Below are 21232 nucleotides of genomic sequence, written 5' to 3'. Positions count from 1 at the left end.
GGCTGCATCAAAGGGATGGTCTTTACATCAGATGGATGTAAAGAATGCCTTCTTGCATGGTGATTTGCAAGAAGAGGTCTATATGGAGCAGCCACCAGGTTATGTGCATGATGTTCATCCTGAGTTTGTTTGCAGGTTGAAGAAAGCCTTGTATGGCTTGAAGCAAGCACCTAGAGCATGGTCTGACAAGATAGGACAGTATCTTGTCACTATTGGCTTTCAGATTTCCAAGGCAGATTTCTCACTTTATGTGAGAAAAACAGAGAAAGGTATTATGCTACTTGTCATTTATGTTGATGATTTGATTATGACAGGTGACAGTGATGAAGATATCCTTCATGTGAAAATGCTATTGAAGCAGAAGTTTGAGATGAAGGATTTGGGAGAGCTGCGTTATTTCTTGGGCATTGAGGTGATTAGATCACCAAGTGGGATACAGCTCTTGCAGAGGCAGTATGGATTGGACATGCTGTCCAAATATGGGATGACAGGCTGTAAGCCTATTTCAGTTCCTGTGGAGCAGAATGTGAAGCTAAGCACAGATGCAGGTGAGATTCTGGAAGACCCTACTATGTACAGACGCATAGTAGGAAGCTTGATTTATATGACTATTACCAGGCCAGATTTGAGCTATGCTGTTGGATTGGTAAGTCAGTTTATGCAGGCTCCAAGGAAATCACATTTGGATGCGGCTAGACGCATACTCAGGTATGTGAAGTCCACATTGCAGTATGGACTATTTTATGAGACTGGGGTTCAGATACAGTTGCATGGATACACTGATGCTGATTGGGCTGGTAGCATTTCTGATAGACGATCTACCAGTGGATATGTGTTCTCTTTTGGGAGTGCTGCAGTCACTTGGAGCAGCAAGAAACAGCCTACAGTTGCCTTGTCGAGCACATAGGCTGAGTACAGGGGTGCAGCAATGGCTACATGTGAGGTAGCTTGGTTGCATAAGCTACTTTATGATATGCATCAGTCTACAGATGGGCCAATTGTCATTTATTGTGATAACATGAGTAGTATACACTTGGCAAATAACCCAGTCTATCATGCTAGAACAAAGCACATTGAGGTGCATTATCACTATGTGCGGGAGAGGGTTTTACTAGGTCTTATTGATCTAGTTTATGTCAGCATAGAGGATCAGGTAGCTGACATATTCACGAAGGCATTGGGCGCAGAGAAGCTGCGCAAGTTCAGAGACCTGCTTGGTGTGCAGGAATTGGGATTGAGCTCGAGGGAGAGTGTTGAGATATCGAGCTCCACTCGTGATACGCCAGGGTGACCGTTGTGTATTTATGTCATCGACTTGTCAGTTGTAGATGCGGTTGGTACACCGCCCATGAATAATAGCTACATGATAGCTATCCTTATCTACTCTAGTTCGTGGCTCAGTTAGTATGCCACCTTAGTTAGTTGAGTTTGGTTTGAGACCCATATATAGGGTTCTTCTATTTCTTTGTATGAGAGTTCTTTTGGCTTACACAACTAAGAAGAGGAAAACTGTTTTCAGCCTCCACCCTTGTGTGTATTCCCCCATTTTGCAAGCAAGAAAGCTTCAAGTGAGACTCCTTCCTTCTCTCCCACAATCTTGATAGTATGATCCATTGTTCTAAAGGGAGTTGCATTCTACCTACCAAAGCTCTTTGCCGCCTTTATAATTTCATTGATTTTGCATTCCTATCTTTCTATTGGGTCAAGGTTAGAAAGATCCTTAGCCCAAACCTAAGCTATATTCCTCTTAGAATTGGTGTTCTTTAGGAAAGAGGAATTCAACTTAAAGGTGGCAGATCTGCCTTCTTGTTTCTATCATGCATGCAAAATACTTTACCCCATTTTCGAAAATGATCACACTTTACCCCATATTCCTCTTAAAATTGGTGTTCTTTAGGAAAGAGGAATTCAACTTAAAGGTGGAAGCTCGGCCTTCTTGTTTCTATCTTGCATGCAAAATACTTTACCCCATTTTCGAAAATGATTACACTGTGAAACATATTTGCACAAAATGGACCCACATGTGACACTTGAGGAGTAAATTTTATCTAGCCTTGTTGTTCTCCATGAGAGATCTACATGCTTATTTCTTGAAGATAGGCTTCTAAGTTTACCATTTTGGTCCAATAAGGTTACATCAACCAAGTCATGTAATCTTTCCTATTCTTAAAGTTCCTTGTAGGACTTTATTTCTCTTTTTTTTTTGCAGGAAGCTATAAAGATGTATTAATAATGAACAGAAAGTTTTACAGCTGATTGATTTAAGTGCTGCTTCAACACTGGGAAGCTACCATTACTTAGGTGGACACATAGTCAGCTATACAAAAAAAAAAACCCAACAGACCATAACAGGTCTTAAGCATCAGAACTGAAAATCCTAATAGTCCTTAATCAATGTTCAGCCTTCTTCTTGATATCCAGAAGAATTGCTGCCAAATCCACATTGGAGGCTGAAGCCTCTAGTCCCTCCTTTAAGCCATCTTCATGCTGCTTGAGAATGGTAGATGTGTCTTTCTCAACCTGCAAAAAGAGATCAGATTTCAGGCCATGTATAGGATCCACATCAATGTTTTCAAACATCTTCTTGTTCCTGCTTAACCAAATGTGCCACAAGTAATAGCTTCTGATCCAATTCCAGATTGGGGGAGGGAGACCATATATTTCCCCTAGTAACACCTCCTTCCAAGTGAGTTTAGTGGGGTGATACTTGAAGAAAATGACCTGCAGAAAACACCAGATATTAGCATTTTTAGTATAGTTAAGGAAAACATGTGAAATTGATTCTACCTGCTGGCCACACCTTGTGCACAGTCCATTCCCCAAACCAGCTTTGAGTGCTCTCTCATTAGTCCATAGACTTTTGAGGGTAATGAGCCACATCAGACATGACATCTTTGGTTGAATAGAGGGAGCCCAAATGTTATTAAACCTGTAGTTCCACTGTGCTATTGCCCAATTAATATGCCATATGTTATTCAGTTTATTATAGAGTGGAGCATTGCTATTTATCAAGTCAGGCAGGGGTAGCAGCGATTTATCCCCCAACAACCTGATCCCCCTGTGATTGAAGTGGTGGTTGAGATTGCTCATAACCGGCATGTTAGATCCCCACAAGAGTGCCCTTTCAGTTATCAGGTCCAGTTCCTGTCTTTTTAGTTTGAATGTCTGTTTTAGTTGTGTCCCAGTCATCCACTTTTTAAGGGCTGGATCTCAAATGTCCCTCCAGCTTCTAATTCCTTTCTTGAAGAGCTTGTAGGCTAAGTTTAACTGGTTGTCTGGGATAGCTCCCTTATGGAAGCTGAACCAGATGGAGTCTTTGGAACACCAGGGCAGAGTGAGGTTGGGGTGGGGAGAGGGGATTAATAGGTTTTTGTACTTGAACCAGCCCTCCCAGAGTCCTTTTGCCAGGGGCGAGCAATCTTTAGGGTTTCAGATTGACAGGACAAATAGTTATTGTTAGTGGGTCAGGGCCTTTCCATTTCGGGCAGCCCTTTACCTGAAATTTGCAAGTGGCTGCCTTGATTAAAGTTATCTAGTCCTCTTCTTCCCTTATGATGCTTCTTGCTATCCATTTGGCTGCCAGTTTGTCAGCCAGAATGCTAGGATTGGGAAGACCAAGCCCTCCTAATTTCTTAGGTGTAGTGCATATAGCCCAAGATACTTTTGGTACCTTGAATTTTTCCCCATCTCCACTCCAAAGAAAGTTCCTCCCTAGTTGCTCTAGTTGCTTCATTCCTGCCTTAGAAGGTTTCCAGCAAGCCAAAAAGTAGATTGTGGATGGAATTAGTATGTGTTTAAGAACCATACATCTTCCAGCCATATTGAGCTGTAGCCCCTTCCATTTTTCAAACTTACCCCTTACTTTTTCCAAGACCCAGTCCCATCTTTGTTTCATTGAGATCCCAAAGCCCATGGGTATGCCTAAAAGTCTAAAAACTTTACCTGTTTCTAGCTCCTTGCATCCTTCAACCAGGAGCCAACTAGCACAAGGACTGATTAGTTTTTTAATTACTCTTTTGTTGGGGTTAATCACAGAGCCCGAAGCCTTGAAAAAGGTTTGCAAGCAGTTCCAAAAGGCCACTAATGAGACTGGATCATTATTAAACGTACTATTTGTATCATCAGCAAACTGGTTGAGAACCATGTCTTTGTTGTTGGGGAGTTTGATACCTTTAATATTGCCCTTATCAATCTCAGCTTGAATGAGCCACCCTAGTGCATCAGTTGCAATGGCAAACAGCAAGGGAGCGAGAGGGCAACCCTGCCTGATGGATCTCCTCAAGGGAAAAGAGTCAGTCATCTCTCCATTCATGGCTATTCTAGTGGAAGCATTACCAAAAAGGGTACTAACATATTTGATGAACTTCCTCCCCAGCCCCATATCATGGAGGGACTGAAGGATAAAATCCCATTCTAACCTGTCATAGGCTTTGTCAAAATCAATCTTGAAGAACTTTATTTCATTGAACAGGACTTTATTTCATGTTCGTGTGACCTACTGATAGCAAATTCAACCATATGCCAATCTTGAATAAACAAAGAAAAAGGGTCTTGCATTGAGATTAAGGTGATTTCAAAATGTACAAAGTCTAGTCTAATTATAATAACATTTCTTTCATATTTGATGAGTTCATTCTTGCTAATACAAACATTTTTCATTCTATTTGCACCTAGGTGCATTAGTTTGTTGAGAACATGCTTTTGAATGCTTTGTTTTGTTTCTTTCTAACTATCATACTTCCTCCTTTGTGTATCACTTTGTTCAATTGAAAGAAGATTGGTACATCTAGTTTGAAAAGTTACTCACAAATGTATCTTTGAATCTTGTAGATCATTGTTTGTCTCTCTTTTTGTTTCAACAAACACGGACTAGCATTTTGCACATGCAAAGTCAACCACTTTGCGACAGCCCCATGCAGCTGTGAAGAAGCGACGAGCGAAGTTGTCGTACCGCACGATAACTTCCCTCAATAATCAATGTCTCCTCTTTCTCTCCCCTCTTTCCCCTCTCCGTTTCCAAGTTATTTCATTTCTCCCTCTCTCTCCCTCTCTTTGTGCCTCGCTTTCCCCCTCCCCCCCAATTCCCCATGTCTAGATATTTTTTCCCTTTGTCTCTCTCCCTCTAATTTTCTTTATAAATCTTATTTCTCTCTCCCTATCTCTCTCTACCTTTTGTTTTATTCTATTCTCTCTCTCTCTCTCTCTCAAATCTATAAAATCTCCAACAGAGAATACTAGATATATATACAATCTCACCTATGCATGACTGTAAGAAAACACATGCTTGCTCCCCATAATATTTAGAAATGGCTTCCTCCCTCCCTCCCTCCCTCCCTCCCCCCTCTCTCTCTCATCAAACTTAAAACAAAAAATAATTTATAGAATTTGCAACATAGAATGCCAAAAATACACACAATCTCTTCCATCATGCATTGTACTTATAAACATTCATCCTTACACAAAGGCAAGAAATCACCTGGTTACTTTGCATGATACTTCGAAATAGCAAGGTTATACTGAAAAATGGATCATAATTGAAACAAAGACCAAGCACCACAAAATGACTTTCTCTAAGCATGAATCATTTTTATCTCCAAGTAGGGCATTCATAGGTGAAGCAGAGTCCAATGCCATTATCATTGGCCTCTTTCTACTAATCATACCATGAAGGGAAGGTATAAGACACCCTACTTTCCATTAGTAAGCCACGAAGGCCAAGTTTAAGGCATCCTATCTTCTATCCACACATGCATGATTTCTAAGTACCACATGTAAATGGCCTATGCTAACAAAAAAAGCACCGATTTTTAGGGGTGCATAATAGAAACAAAGCTTTCTCTTCTTCAAGGAATCATTGTCAAAATATCCATCCTCAAGCAAAAGAAGTGAAGGAAAAGGAGAGGTTGATTCCATAGTTTTTGTTGGTAATCACACAGATAATGTGATAGTCCTATTAGAGATTTTAAATTAATTTGGACCAAAAGAGCATCATAAGCAACAATCCATTAGATTAGATTGATACATAGAATAGCAAGTGGATTGGGATCTTTATTCAAAAGTTTGTATATCTCAAATAAAAACCCATGAGTTGATAAGAAGAGGCATAACTCCCTTGCTAAAGCATACTTATGCCACAAGCTTTGCATTAATGGAAGTTGAATAACCAACATTGGTGATTGTGCAAAGGATCGAGAGAATATTGGAAGAGAAACACGAAGGGAACCTTGTCGATGGAGTAACGATACAAGGTGAGTTAGAAGAGACTAGGGGTTATATAGGTAACATTTATGAATACATCCGGAAAAATTGGTGGCCGTGTGCTGGATCTTTGGATGATTAGGAAGAGAAGCCAAAATACATTATTAACAATGTAGGTTGTATAGAGGATGGGGTGTGTGAGTTAATTGCCCACAAGAATGAGAGCTTGGTTACATCAGAGAACATTGTTCTTGACACATAGCTTACTTCTTTGAAAGTTTAACTTAATAGATTTTTGGCAATGTTAACATAGATGAATCGCTATGTAGGCTCATCGTCATAGTTTGCTTGATATATGCAATCTTTGCATGACATCTTAAATGAGTTTTTGATGAAAATATCCATTTTGAAGCACATTGTCTAACTCTTGTAGATTATAATATTAATTTTAATCCATTTTGATAGTGCATTCTTCCCTCTATCTTGCTCTCAATTGCTAATGATGCGATTTGGTCTCGAAGTTCTTTCGTGTAGTATTGATGCTCCGTTGTTCCTTTTAACCAATATACCTTGAAGCCTATGGCAATAAATAGTTTCATTAAATCAAATATGATGGATACAGTTTGATTAAAGTGCTCCCATTACTTTATAAAACAGTTGGATCTTAAAGGTGTTGGGACACAAAAATGACTTCATAGCATGCTTTCTGTGGAAAAGTGATGTTGCATTTGAAAAGTGGGATCGAGTTTGGCAATTGAATTAGTTGTTGAGAAGTTGTGTGCTTAGGCTCTATCACTGCATTCTTCAATAATAATATATTGCTATGTCCCTCATGCTCATTTCTTCTGAAATGAGTGAGTCTCTAGGTGTTTTGGAGGTAGGTAATGATACCCCCATGGGTTTATAACATTCCCACTTTGAAATCAATCATGAGCACATGCCTTTATTGGCTATTGTGCCTTCTATTTATTTTGTTTTGTTAATTAGCTAGGACTTTTTTGGTGATGGTGCTTGCTGCTCAAAATGTAGTGTTGTGGGATGTTCTTATTATGGATGTACTCATCAACTGTAGGTTACATGAACTGTTGAATTGTTTATCAGGTGTTGAATAACCTTCTTGAAGTTTCAAGACTTTGACACCTTCCCATCTAGGGCATGTTATTTTCCCTTAATAATATATCTTTGTACATGTGTAGATGAATGGACATCCATTAGCAAGGCCTTTGGGCAATGCTTGGCTAGCCTTTAGTGAGCGCCATGTGTGTATGGTACTCCTGCATGGCCATATATGCATTTGTTCATACATTTAAGGTTTGTGATTGCGAGTGTGTCTATTGCTCATGTCTTGAATAACTTTGAGATTTGTTTGTTGTGTGACTCTTATGTTTTCTTGAAGGTTTAGTGTGGTCATGGAACAAATCAGAGCCATGGGAGATGTTCCAGACATAGTGCTTTCAACTCCATTGAATGCAATGGATTCAATAGAGTTAAACAAAATGGCAACAATATCATCTCTTCGATGCTTGACAACTTGGAGCTTTTTGCATGGGTATGGAAGAAAGTTTTTTTGATTGTGCTTACATGAAGATGCTATGTATATTTTTGGAGATAACCATGTGTATGCTTTGTTGTAGCCAAAAGATGGGCTCTAATAAAGTGAATGTGCGAAAGATAAAAGAGGTGGCAAGGTGACAAGGAACACATGTTGCTAAGTATGCAAGAACTGCAGTGATTTGAAGAAACATGAGGAGTACTCCAAGTTCTTTGCACTTTAAAAACCTTGAGACAAAGGTGAATGAGTTGATAGAAATGCAAATGGGTCTATGTGCATGTGTGGATCATGCACTTGCTATGTACTCAATGGAGTCACATGAATAGGCTAAAGGTTTGCATGGTTTTGTGTGGGAGACAAAGCACACCTAGAGTGTTCTTCACCAAGTGTTGATTGATCTAGGTGTGGTAAAGTAAGGACACTCTCAGTGGTTATTTCTGAGACAAGTAGGTTAATGATTCTACTGGTGAATGATATGTGGGCATTGTTCTGGGGGCTCGAGGATGACCGTGAGCATGTGATTTGCCAAAGGGGTTGTCGATTGCCATTCTTGCAATTTCAAATGAACACTAGTAGGTTTAATGCCTTGTTGCAAAAATGGAGTCGTTAGATGGGTAATCACAGCTAGAGAGGTAGACCTGCTGAGGGGAGAACTTATAAGCTCATACTATCTCACATGTTTCAAAGTGCTTGGGTGAGTATTTTTTTGTGATAGTATGTGCTTCTTTTTTGTGAAGATTGTGTGGGATGTGCTAAGATGTGCAAGAATTTCTTGGGAGAAAACTTATAAGCTCATACTATCTCACATGTTTTAAAGTGCTTAGGCAAGTAAATTTTTGTGATAATATATGCTTCTTTTTTGTGAGGCTAGCCGCTACATGGAATGTGCTAAGATGTGCAATGCTTTTGATGTAAGCATGCATATTTGAGTGAAGTGTATTGAGTATGTACAATGTGATGTCTCTTTTTCTTAAGGTTTACATGGAGCAATTTTGATAATCTAGCGATGGTTGGTATATTTACATTTAATGTTTGATATTTAATATTTAAATATTTAAATATTAATGGTGCATTTCATGTGCATGTATGTATATATTGAGCCATGCCTTTGATAAAGCATGTTGATAGCAGATTTTGTGGGCATCCAATCAACATGGGATGTTCTAATCAAGTAATGGGCAAAGACTATGAGTTGCATGTTCATAGGGGTGTACTTAGCTCCACTAGGTGTGAACGATAGCAAGTTGCCATGCTCAAGGATCAAAGAGGGGTTTTAGAGCATGAGAGATCATTCATAGGGGTATTGAAAACCTACCTTTTCACTGAGAGATTTCATATGGTCATTGTGAACTCGACCAATGGTAGTTTGGTGTCAATTTGGCTAACGCTTTACCATCACTGGTTGGTTGCAATGATTGACATCACATGGGCATGAAAAATAATGTGATTGTTATGTCTTTTTTGGGCATCAGTAGGTGACTGCAATGGATGGAAGCATAGGAGTGTAAAAAATCATGTGATTATTGAGTTGCAAGTTAGTAATGTTTCAATGTTTCGCTATCAAGATGGAGGAAATCATAATGGAGTGGTTTATGGGAATAATGAGTCGACTGAATAGTATGTTGATGTGGATTTGACTATGGTGCATGTTGATCATGTTGTGCCTAATATTTTAACATCAATTGATGGTTGTGATGTTAGGAATCACTACAATGTGGAAAATTTAGTGGTTAATTAGTCAGTTGTTTATAATATTGTAAATTTTGACTTCCAAAATGGTGGGTTGTGCTCCATTTTGCATTCTTTGCCTACAACAACTAATGTTCATCTTGCAACAACAATATTGTTGTTTCAAGAGCCAAATGTGCATTCCATGGGGAGTCTTTTTGAAATATGTGAGATGTGTTTAGCTAAATTGTGGAGATACAAGGCTCGGGTACAAGGGTCGATTTTGTTTGGAAAATATTGTTGTTGAAATGGAAAAGTAAAATTTTCACCATTGTAATGTCCATCGTAGCCATTGAATGATTTGTTGCATGGTATATACCCTCGGAGTAGGATATTTAAAAATAGCATAATAGCATACAACAGTGCTCTTACATTTGTATCCCTTGGAGCTAATGTTGATGAGCTGCTTGTTGTCACGAATGGTTAGACCTTTAGAGTGCATGGCTCTATCTATCACCATATAGCTCCTCTACTTCTTGATATGCAACATTGAGTGGTGCACAGATCGGATGTTGTATGCATACGTAGCGAGCGTCGGAAGGTCCCCAAGAACAAAAGAACTGTAACGTGCCCACCCCTCAAATTGCGGGACATGTCTTAGCAGCCCACCGAGAGATCAATCTAGAAGACGCCGCTCGAACTCCCAAGGAATGACATGGGATTTGCCAACTAGGGTCTCTCGAGTCTGCCCCGCATAGAACTTATTCGGCCGTTCCCACTAGGATCGACCTGAATTTCGGGTTCCTAGCAGTCGAGTCTTCCTAACAGCCTTCTAGCGTCGGTCCACAGCCACTCCATTTTTCGTAGATACGACTGGACCCAAACAGACTCATACCGCACTTGGTTCAAAGAGAATGGGAAACAAGAGGGATGCATCACTCGACCTCTCTGCCCGTAGGGCATAGTCCCATTCCAGTCCCTTAAAACGGTATGAATTAGGATTCTAACCAATATTATCTAAGGTCATCGTCCGTCCTTCCCTAACATTCCTCGTTAACATTTCCTTTTGAGGAAAGCTCTCGGCTAATCGAGACCACCCTTCCGTAGGATAGACCCATTGGTCACCTCCACCACGCTTCCCTCGGGGGGGTTGTTTTAGTTATCTAATTACCTACCACATTATGTTTGACACATAAAAATAACTTTCTTAATTAACCCTGTTAATCACAGGTTTCTTTACGTAATTTAGGGCACTGACACGAAAACAAGATAAAACAAGATCAAACACTTCCTTAACTTATCTTCAGATTAATGTTTGTCTCCTGCCCATACAGGAGAATTAAGTGTCCCTTTTTGCCTCTGCAGAAAATCCTTCCATTTCTCGAAAATAAAACCCAAAGGTTTATCCTCCCAAGATTGCGCCTTGTAACTAGTATCAAGGCCTCGAGATCCCATCTCGAGTCACGTAGAACACTTGTGTAAGGCCCGAAGGCATCGGGATTTACAACCAAAGCCCCCACTGGCAACCAAGCATCCTCCTACTTTAAGTAATTTCCACGGAGAGACCTCTCGCGGCAAGTTCGGTCCACATTCCCAGCGTGGATTCATAACCCCCTTGGTTAGGGTTTGATAGCTCGTTGGGGGGGGGGGTAGCTAGCGCCATCCTTCCTTAATTATTCCTTTAGGGAATTAATCACAGCTGAAGCACCCAACTTATAAACAATTACTAAGGAAAAACATCCTTTTCATTTCCAATCAAGAAAATATCATTTTCTACATCAAGCAATCACTTTGCTTATAAACCACACTTGTCCTTAGTAGGATCTCCTCTTACCAAGGCAACCAGCCAAATTCACTTAGAAATATCATTTTCAAGTCAACCAAGTATAAGCCTTGATCAACATTCCATTTGGAGTTAGGTTACTATCCTAGCTTAAACTAGGAGGGTATCCACTTCTAATAATCCAAGACAAGATCATTAAGAATGACTCATAGCACGTGTGTTTAATCACTCAACTTCTTTTGAATCTCTCTTTCCCCTGGGTTTTATTCTAGGGTTCCAAGTTGCGAACCCTCAATTCTTTGCACGTCTTTTAACATACTTGGTAATCTTCAAAACACAATATATTGCAAGACTTTGTCATACATTCTTTCCATCCTCTCTTCGTGCGATGCTATGCAGAATTTTCTAATCAAACTTATCTCGCATGCACATGGTGCGTTTAATATATTAGTATAGCCTAAATAATCTTTAACTCTCTTCATATATGGCAATGAGTACTTGTTCCTAAAGTGTAGGGTCTTGATTATATAAAATTTTAAACTCAAATCGCTTATCACCTTTGTGCTCTAACATAGGTAAAAGATAATCATATAATGCATAAAAATCTTTCCTTGTAAGCGATCCATGAAAGTCTAAGAACCTGTTAGTACCCTAATTGCAATTTTTACCTAATATTTCATGCGGTCCCCAAGCATAAACATTGGCTATCATATGATAAACCAACCTATTTGAGCAAGATTAAGACCTATCTTCTGCGTGGAATGCAAGATAGATGACAAGTTCTCTATGCTTCTGAGCGGTTGCATCTTATGAATGGAAACTAACATTTCATGTACTTATTTTAATCACGGAAGTAAACCATTAATTATAGTTAACAAATCATGCACTAAACTAAGTGAAAGTCTATCATTTTATGTGACATATTATGAAACCCTTATCATTTCATGTGGCGGAATGAAATCAATAGTTCTTCTCTAAGCCAAGGAGAACTTGATTCCGCGAGACGGGGTTTGGAGTTGCGCCAATTCCCGCGTTGGCTATACCCGATGCTCCATTAACGGTCGCAATTCCAATGGCTCCAACTGCACCATGAATTCCATCTATACTTGTCCCTTGAGCAACTAGGGTAGCTCCCGCGGTCTTCACTCCTTCTTTGCACTTGGGGGCCATCGTAAGTAGCTAGCCAAAAACTCTCACTCTTCTTCCCTTCCCTTCCTTCTCTTCTTCTCCTCCTCTCTCTCTTCTCTCTCACCCTTCTTCTTCTCCTCCTCTCCTTCTCCTTCTCTCACTCTTCTTCCCTTCTCTTCCTTCTCTTCTCCTCCTCTTCACACTCTTCTCTCTCACCCTTCTTCTTCTCCTCCTCTCCTTCTCCTTCTCTCACTCTTCTTCCCTTCTCTTTCTTCTCTTCTCCTCCTCTTCTCACTCTTCTCTCTCACCCTTCTTCTTCTCCTCCTCTCCTTCTCTTACTCTCACTCTTCTTTCCTTCTCTTTCTTCTCTTCTCCTCCTCTTCTCACTCTTCTCTCTCCTCTCTCACCCTTCTTCTTCTTCTCCTCCTCTCCTTCTCCTTCTCTCACTCTTCTTCCCTTCTCTTAAGGAGGTGGTATCTTTATCGTTCGCTTAAGGGGGGACATATAGAGGGAGGGGGTGTTTATAATTGGGGAGAAAACGATAGTTGGGGGGGTAATGGAGTCCCTCTCCTTGCCCTCCATCTCAGTAGCCAAATTTGGCATGTCGCCATGCACTCTACCCCTCCTTCCTCATTACGATCGTGTAATCCTCATATTCGACCTCATCGCAATGTCCCCTCCTACTGCCGTCATCTTCCACTTCCTCCCCCCGCCACATGTGGATGACGACAGGGGGCGATTAATTTTTTTTTCTTTTAAAAATTAGGGGGGGTTTGTTCCTCCACGGTGGCGGCCCATAGCGGGACATTACAAAAACTCCACTTTTTCACAAAAAACAAGAGAGAAGACTTGCATGACATGAAGCAAAAGACTAATTGGGTACAATCTCCCCCCATGCCTTGTGTGAGCACTCCATAAAGCATGTATTTGATATATTATTCATCTCCAAGCTCAAAAGTAGCCCAATTTACAATTAGCACGCTTTAGCTTCTGTGTTTGCTTTTGTCCCATTAAAGAATTAAAGCGATTGGGCGCCTAAAGAGTCGGGTTGTGCCCAAATACAATGTCCAATAACAAATATTTAAATCATGCGCCTATGCGCATACAAAATAATAAATAAGTATCAGGTGCTTTAATAAATAAGCGCGTCAAAATAAATATTGGCGCCATGCCTAAGATGCGCACCCATAAAAAATGATAATTTCTTCTAAATAACTTGAATACACACTATCGCCCAGTGCTTCCCAACGCCACCGCTGCCTGCTCTACACATCAACTGAAGCATTCACAATTGTTAGAAAATAATTAAACTGATAAAAGTGAATACCTAGCAATCTTCAGCTATAAAATAAATAAATTGGTTAGAACTCAATCCTAACTTTAACTTATTACGAGTGCACACTCTAAACTCATAAACGTCCATTAATTTAAATATGTATTTTGCGGAATCACCCACTTGCACATTAAATTAACAAGACGCCCAAAAAGGATAGGCGTCCCCATCGACTTTTCGTGTATTTTTTATATTTCAGCAAGATTATTTGTCATATCATTTGTTTCTTCTACTGGAGTTTCTTCTCGTTGCTCTTTTCTTGCAAATTCTTCGAATGCATAATCCTCTTCATCTCTTTTCTTGAAAATTTTGATTCTTTTTCTTGCAATAGGCACTTTAAGCACTGTCCCATCCAATTCTGTCAGCTCATATGTTGCATTATCAAAGACATGTCTGACTATGTATGGCCCAAACCATCTTTTCACCATCTTTCAAAGTGCAGTATGCTGATTTTCAAGGCTGCTATCAAAGACTAATACCCAATCTCCCTCTTCTATTGCTCTAGGTCGCAAGCGATGCCTGCTGTCAAACCTGTCCTTATTTCTAAGTCTAGCAACCTTCAACCTGTCAATAGTTAGCTGAATATCCTCTGGTCTTCTCTCCAACTGCCGAATCCGAAGAGCTAAGAGCTCCTCTCTCGTCAAATCCTCCTGCCAAGGTAAAACTGACCAAGTCAAAGCACAAGTCTCAGTCATAACCGGTTTCTGACCATACATCAACTCTCTGGGCATATATCCTGTGGTAACATTGTGAGTCGTACGATCAGTCCACAAAGCAAATGGTAGAAGTCTCAGCTATTCTCCAATCCGTCCTCTGCATGCTTTGGCTAATGCTTTCACTATCGGCGGATGCCCTCTTTCACTCTTTCCATATCCCTCTGGATTGTATGCTGTGGTTAGAGCCAACTTGATTCCTAGTTGAGAGAAAAACTCCCTAGCTTCATCTGCATCCAGTTCACCGCGATCTGCAGTGATCTTACCCACACAGCCATACCTGTAGAAAATTTCTTCCAATAAGAACTTACACACTGCACTAGTGGTCTTCATTCTTAAAGGTCTGCCCTCAACATGATTGGTAAGATCCTCTCTAGCCAAAATAATATATCTCATCTGCCATAGACCCATAGGCATAGTAACCAAGTCAACTGCCCACTTATAATGAATGCATAGCGGATAGGTCGGATGAAGCTCATCTTGATGACGCACTACCAAATACATCTGGCAGTCTCTGCAAGTCTCTACAAAGTGAGAAACATCTTATACATGCCTTTCCACCAATATTTCTCGTTGATTTTTTCATAAGTAGCCCACACTCCTCTATGACCAGCCCAAGGACTCTCATGAAACTCCCTCATCACCTGTAACTGTGTCTCTTTATCGCAGACAACCCGCAAGGGTACTCCACCTCTTTTCTTCAGGTGCTTCCAAAGAAATCCGTCCTTGAGAAAATAACCATAGGCTTTTCTTCTAATCTTCTTGAACTCTTCATCTGTCCATTCATCTCTTTTGCTAAGTGTACTAAGGTACTTGCCAATCTGCAACCAATCTCCAACATAGAGTTCTTCTATGAAAGCCACAATATCATAGACATGGCAAACATGATCAACCATAGCGACTGAAATTTATGCATCATCCTCTTCTGCAAGTAGTGTCTCCTCATCATCATATCTAGCTCTAGACAACATATCCACCACTGGATTATCCTTCCCTGCTATGTGTTTAAATTCTAGATTTAATGACTTGATGTATGCAATCCATCTCAGCATAGCTATATCCAGAGTAGAACAACTCGTAATCATACTTATCAATGGCAAGCAATCTGCCTCTACCACAACTGAGGCTCCAATAAAGTACTCCTTGTCACATTTGAGAGCCATAACAATTCCCAGTAATTCCATCTTGATTTGTGGATACCTCCTCTATCTCTCGTTTAGGACTTTCACCCCAAACCGAATAGCATACATGTTTCCATCTACATCATCTTGACCCACAACCCAACCTATGCCAATTGGACTAGTGTCAACTGTCAATACAATAGGCCTTCCACAATTATAATCTGCTTTCCTGAGAGTAGGAGCAATCTGCAATAACTTCTTCAATTTCCGCATGGCTCTAGTGTGGCTCTCATCCCAATAAAATTTCTGCCCCTTTTGAAGCAGCTGAACAATCTGCTATGTGTGCAAAATGGGGTATCCAAATCATATAAAACACACAAGCTCCAATGAATCTCTGTACCTCTGAAGTGGTAGAACAATACTCCGTAATGTTTCCTATAGCATCCACCTTCTCAGGTGAGGGTTTCCTGCCATAATACCCACACATATGTCCAACAATGACAACCTCATTTACTCCAAAAACAGATTTTTCCCTTGATAGTGTTAAGTTCACGTCTTCTAACTTGGCCAAAATCATCTCACAAGCTGAAATATGATCAACCACAAAGTATCTGCATCCCTGCTCATTTAGACTCTCATTCTTCTCTTCTTCTGCACACCCCTTAATGGGCACATCATCCAAAAAAGGCATGGTAAGCTGAGGTATGTAATCACGAAGGACCTATACCAACATTCCTGATAGTAACTCTATTTACTGGATGCATGTCCTGTATAAATTGGAGAGTACCATTCTTCTTTGGAACCGTAAACCACCTATTTGAGTATGGTGCAGATGACGACTCTAGGATTCCCATCCTGATTTTCTCATTCAACAAGTCAATTAGCTTTGGCAGGTGTGCCTTAGGCACTGGAATAGGTTGGAGGTTCCATGGAATATGAGGAATAGTAAAGATCACCATAGGAGCAACAATATCCGGATTCACACATCCAATCTCATGCGGGGAAAAAGCAAATCCCCTTCCATGTTGCTCAAGCATCTCTTGAAAGCATTGCTTCTCTGTGGGTAGCAAGAAATCACCATTTCCAATTTTTAATTCAGCAAGAGTCTCTGCTGAAAATTTATGGTCTATATGCTTTGGATTCCTCAAAATTGGCTGTTTGGCAGCCCTCTCTATTTGCTGATCACTGTTAGGTGGAAGCGGTACAACTACCGGCTTCATCTTCTTATCCACAGTCTTGTATTTCGTGTCAACCCTGGCTTCATTATGATCCTCTGCATTACTCAAATCTTGCTATAAATCAGCAATTCTGCACTCTAGTGGCTGAATATCCTCAGCCCTCTGCTCTATGGACTGCATAGGAACAACCTTAAACTCTGGATGCTTAAATATTTCAGCAGTAAACTCTGTTGGGGCTGAAAGTTTTCAGCCCTTTGTGTCTCTGTAGGCTGATCATAATCAGCCAGAAACTCTGTTTGCTGAATTTCTTCAGCACTCAACACTTTTTGCTGAGTCACCTCAGTCTCTGACTCTATTTGTGATACAAAATCTGCAATTTCATGAAACATGTCCAGGGATTGCACTGATACATTACTGTGACAACTCTGCATATAAGTTTTCAGCATATTTTCCATCTCTGTCATCGTATCTGCACAAATCATACTATCATACATCCCATCTATATGCTCATCATCCTCTAAAATACCTGCAATTTTCAAAATTTTCTCCTTCCTGCATATGTACTTCCTGGCAGCTCTAGGCAACGTAGAAGTCTTCTGATAACTCATCGAAATCTTTGCTGAAATTCCAACAAAACTGGAGGAGAAAACACTGCTGCATGCTAGGAGGCAAGAACTCCAATCTCCTTTGCTATGTACCACCGTTGTCTCGCGAAACAGTGGTACCTAATGAAAACCCGAATCCCTCACAGTGGGCAAAGGTGCATCTCTAAGAGTATCCCTATTTCTAACATGGTTCACACACATAGTCATAAATTGAACTACTCTCATACCATCTTTACTGCGAATCCGTGCATAAGAAGATCCATCATCCATTACTTTTGTTTCCATGCGCATCTCTGTGATGAATGGTTGTCCAAGAATTATGGGATAAGAGCATGAATCCTGCACAAAGAAATGGAAATCCTCCTCTACATCTCCAATAGAAACCCTGACACTGGGGCATGCAAATACAAATCACTTGCAGTGTTGTGGCGGCTCTCATACGCCACCCATGCTCTACATCCATAGGCCATCTATTACTTTCATAAACTCCACGAACTATGAGATTAATCTCTAAACCATGATCCACCAAAGCAACATAAGGCACCTGTTTCTCTCCAATTTTTACCATCGTTTTTGTAGTTGCCCTAGCCCAATGACTCCGCGAAAAGTGACTACACGGTATCAAGACAGGCTCATCAGTTTCAGCATAATGCGTAGGCTGAACCCTCTTCTCTATCAGTGGAAAAACAAAAGCATTCTCAACCATAACCTCATCCTCATCCTCATCCAACTCCCCAATCAAAACTCCCTGTGTATCAGTAGTAGGCAATGCATGTCTTTTCCTCTTCAGGACTTCTTGGAACTGATCTTGAAACTCTCTTTTCGAGATGCCCAAAACCTCAGAAATAGTAAAAGTCACCTCACTGCCAAGTATCTTGTCATTAAAGATTTTCTTCATGTCTGTAGATGTCTCAATATCAGACATCAATCTAAACCCTGGCTGCTTTCTCTCTCTAGGCCCTTGCCTCTTTTCTTTCTTTTGAGCATCTTCCATCTGTCGTTCTGGCCCTGGTCTCAAAGACAGTCTTGCAGTAGGTGGAGTAACAAACTCACCCCCTCTAGTCTTTTTAGCTGCATTTGGATTTTCTTCATCCCTCTTACGCTTCTCCTCAAAAAGTACATCTACTCCCTGAGACTTAGCCAAGTAGGCATAAATAGTGTACCTGTCAATAGGCGAATCCCAACCTGTCTCAGATCTGATGCTAGAACCTGCACTAGTCAAAACAGTCTGCTGAATTTTTTCCTTGTTTGCCGTCTCCATAGCATAAGTCCATAATGCTGACTGATTCTCTGATCCTTTCTCAATCTGGACTCCATATGCAGAAGCATCTCCTCTAGCTGCCACATAAGAAGTACGCGCAGCCATGTCATCCACTAATTTCTTCATTCCGCCTTTCCCAAAATTGGTAGCAAGCGGAGCTCCTGTTTCAGTCAACTAGATCTTGCCATCTTGTCCCCAAAATACCAAATTCTTCCTCCTTGCATCTTGAAAAGATTCACAATCTCTGCAATGCTGATGGTCCGTACTATCACACCAAATACATCTTCGATCTCTCCTAGGTGCACTAGGAGTACTCCTAGGTGCAGTAGGAGCACCAGAAGGAATAGTAGGCACGGTCGAAGCAAACTGCTCTTTCAATTTTCCCACCAATTCTATTTTAACTGACTCCTGTGTCAAATCCATTATGCCTTTGATTATGTCATCAAGAGAGGAAGGCACTGACGGAGTGGATGGTTTTGGAGAAGAAGGAGCCAGCATCGGTCTTGGAATAGGAGGAACGGGAGGAGTAGAAACAGTAGGCACTGGCATAGGCCAAGAAACTGGCTGAGGAAGAGAAGAAATAACAGGGATAGAAGTAGGCATAAGAGTAGACGACGGCGTTGGTGTCATAGATCCATTCTATAGGTGGGTCTTCCATATTCTCCTCTTGGTCAAAGTTGAGACTGCATCCTGGGCATCTTGCCAATCCGTTTTAAGACCCATAGGCTTCCTGCGATCTTCAAGAAGCTCTCCTAATTCTTCCTGAAGAGCAGGATCTACAGCTTGCAAGAAAAGCTCAACTTTCTCAACATCCAATGCTCTTTGTTCAATGGCATCAAGCTGATTATACCTCTCTTCAAATTCTCGTATCAACTCTGAAGCAGCTAGACCTTTGTTTGACATGTAGACCCACTCTCAGAATGACCACCGTGTAGCCATCACAAAGTCCTCAAGGAAATACTCTTCTTTCAGGGCCTTCTTAAAATCTTGCCAATGTGAATTTTGAAGGAAAAGATCAATCACTTTTTCCCTCAAGGCGGGTGTGACAAGGCAAAGGAAATACTTACTCATAAGTCCTGGTACTCCAAAAAATCCCATCTTGATCTCATACGTCTTCAAATAAGCCGAAACATTACGGCCATCAAATAGCTTCTTCTCACTCTCAACTACTTCAATCGCCTTAGTCGCACTGATTGCATTCTCTTGCTCCGAATATAGTTGCCTTTGCTAAGACAACTGTTGTTGATGCAACTGTTGTTGCTGTTGCATATACAATTGCGTTTGCTGATTTTGAAGCTGCATATACATAGACATATTCTGCAAAATCTACTTTAAATCATCCGTTGAAGTACTTTAAGCAACAGTCAATGATGGAACTGAAGTAGAGGACAAAGCAGGAATCGTAGAAGAGGCTGAAACTGATGCTGAAGTATCTCCCATCCTAAAATTTATGCGACGCTTTCACGTCGGGTTCACCAAAGATGTCGAAGGGTTTTCGAAAGCAAAGTCGCGACCACAAAGGACCATGAATAATTTCAGGATAGAAGATCAATCAAGCGAGATCACGATTTAATTTGAAAGAAGGTCACCTTAATTTTGGATAAATGCCCTATAATCAACTTGTTCAAGCCTTTTGGTCTCTTGAATGTGGCAAATAAACCTGAATGTATTCAATACTAGCTGCACTTCACCCGTTTGATTACAAATAGTGAGTCCAATGGGCAAAAGCTAATGCCTCTTCTCTTTCAATCCTCTTACTTAACAAATTGCAACATGATGGTTGTGTTGGGTCATCATCATCATCATCCAAGTCTTCAATATCAGTCAAGTGTAGATACCACTTTTGAAGCAACTAGTCAGTTTTTGTGGACTTCTACACCAAGTTTTGGTACCCCAATGGAAACAGGGACTGGAAAGACGGAAGCAGAGAACTCTGAACTCAAATAGGTGGATAGACATGGTTTTTAGAGACTTTATGTAACTATGTTAGGCTGCTGGAATATCTGGTGACATCCTTTATCCTATTGGTTCTTTCTGCTATGGCACAACTTTTTGTTCAGCCTGTGAGTGGGCATGTGGAGGGCATCATTCCACTTATACACAAAAGCTTCTTCCAGAAGTCTTTACAAACAGGTAACATGTCCTCATCTTTAAGTGATTTTCGAGAATCTCCAACTGATGGTGGTACAAGTGCTGGTGCAGGGATTACTGGAGCTTGATATAACGGGCCTCCTTGTCCTTGTCCATAAGGATAATCATAGTATTGCTCCAGATAATAATCATCCATACACAAATTCTTGGTTGCCTGTTGGTATGCGTCTCCGTTGTAACCATAAGCACCTTCATAATCAGCATAGCCATAAGCTCCACCAAAATCTGCTGTCTGGTGAGCATGGTCACTACCAGCTGAGATAGATCCAATTGGCCGATCTTTTACTCAACTTTTGAGATGATCGAGAACATGGAAAAAGCGACACACAGGCCTCTAGTAATTTCCACGTAGATAGTCTTGACGAACAACAGCATAATCCGCATCCCCACTTGCAGGTGTGTGATGGGCATATTGACACTCTTTTGCACGCCTTGCACTGCCTCCCCTAACAAAGTCCCTCCTGGATTATAAAAACGGCAGCGATCACGACTACCTCTTCCTCTTAATATGGCTCCCCCTCATGTTTATGTTCCCTGCTTT

The sequence above is a fragment of the Lygodium microphyllum genome, chromosome 2 (genome assembly GCF_053477565.2).
Source record: "Lygodium microphyllum isolate KBCC chromosome 2, Lygodium_microphyllum_v1.1.10, whole genome shotgun sequence".
In the NCBI taxonomy this organism is placed as follows: Eukaryota; Viridiplantae; Streptophyta; class Polypodiopsida; order Schizaeales; family Lygodiaceae; genus Lygodium; species Lygodium microphyllum.
The sequence above is the reverse complement of the archived record's forward strand: the minus strand, read 5'-3'. Positions refer to the sequence as shown.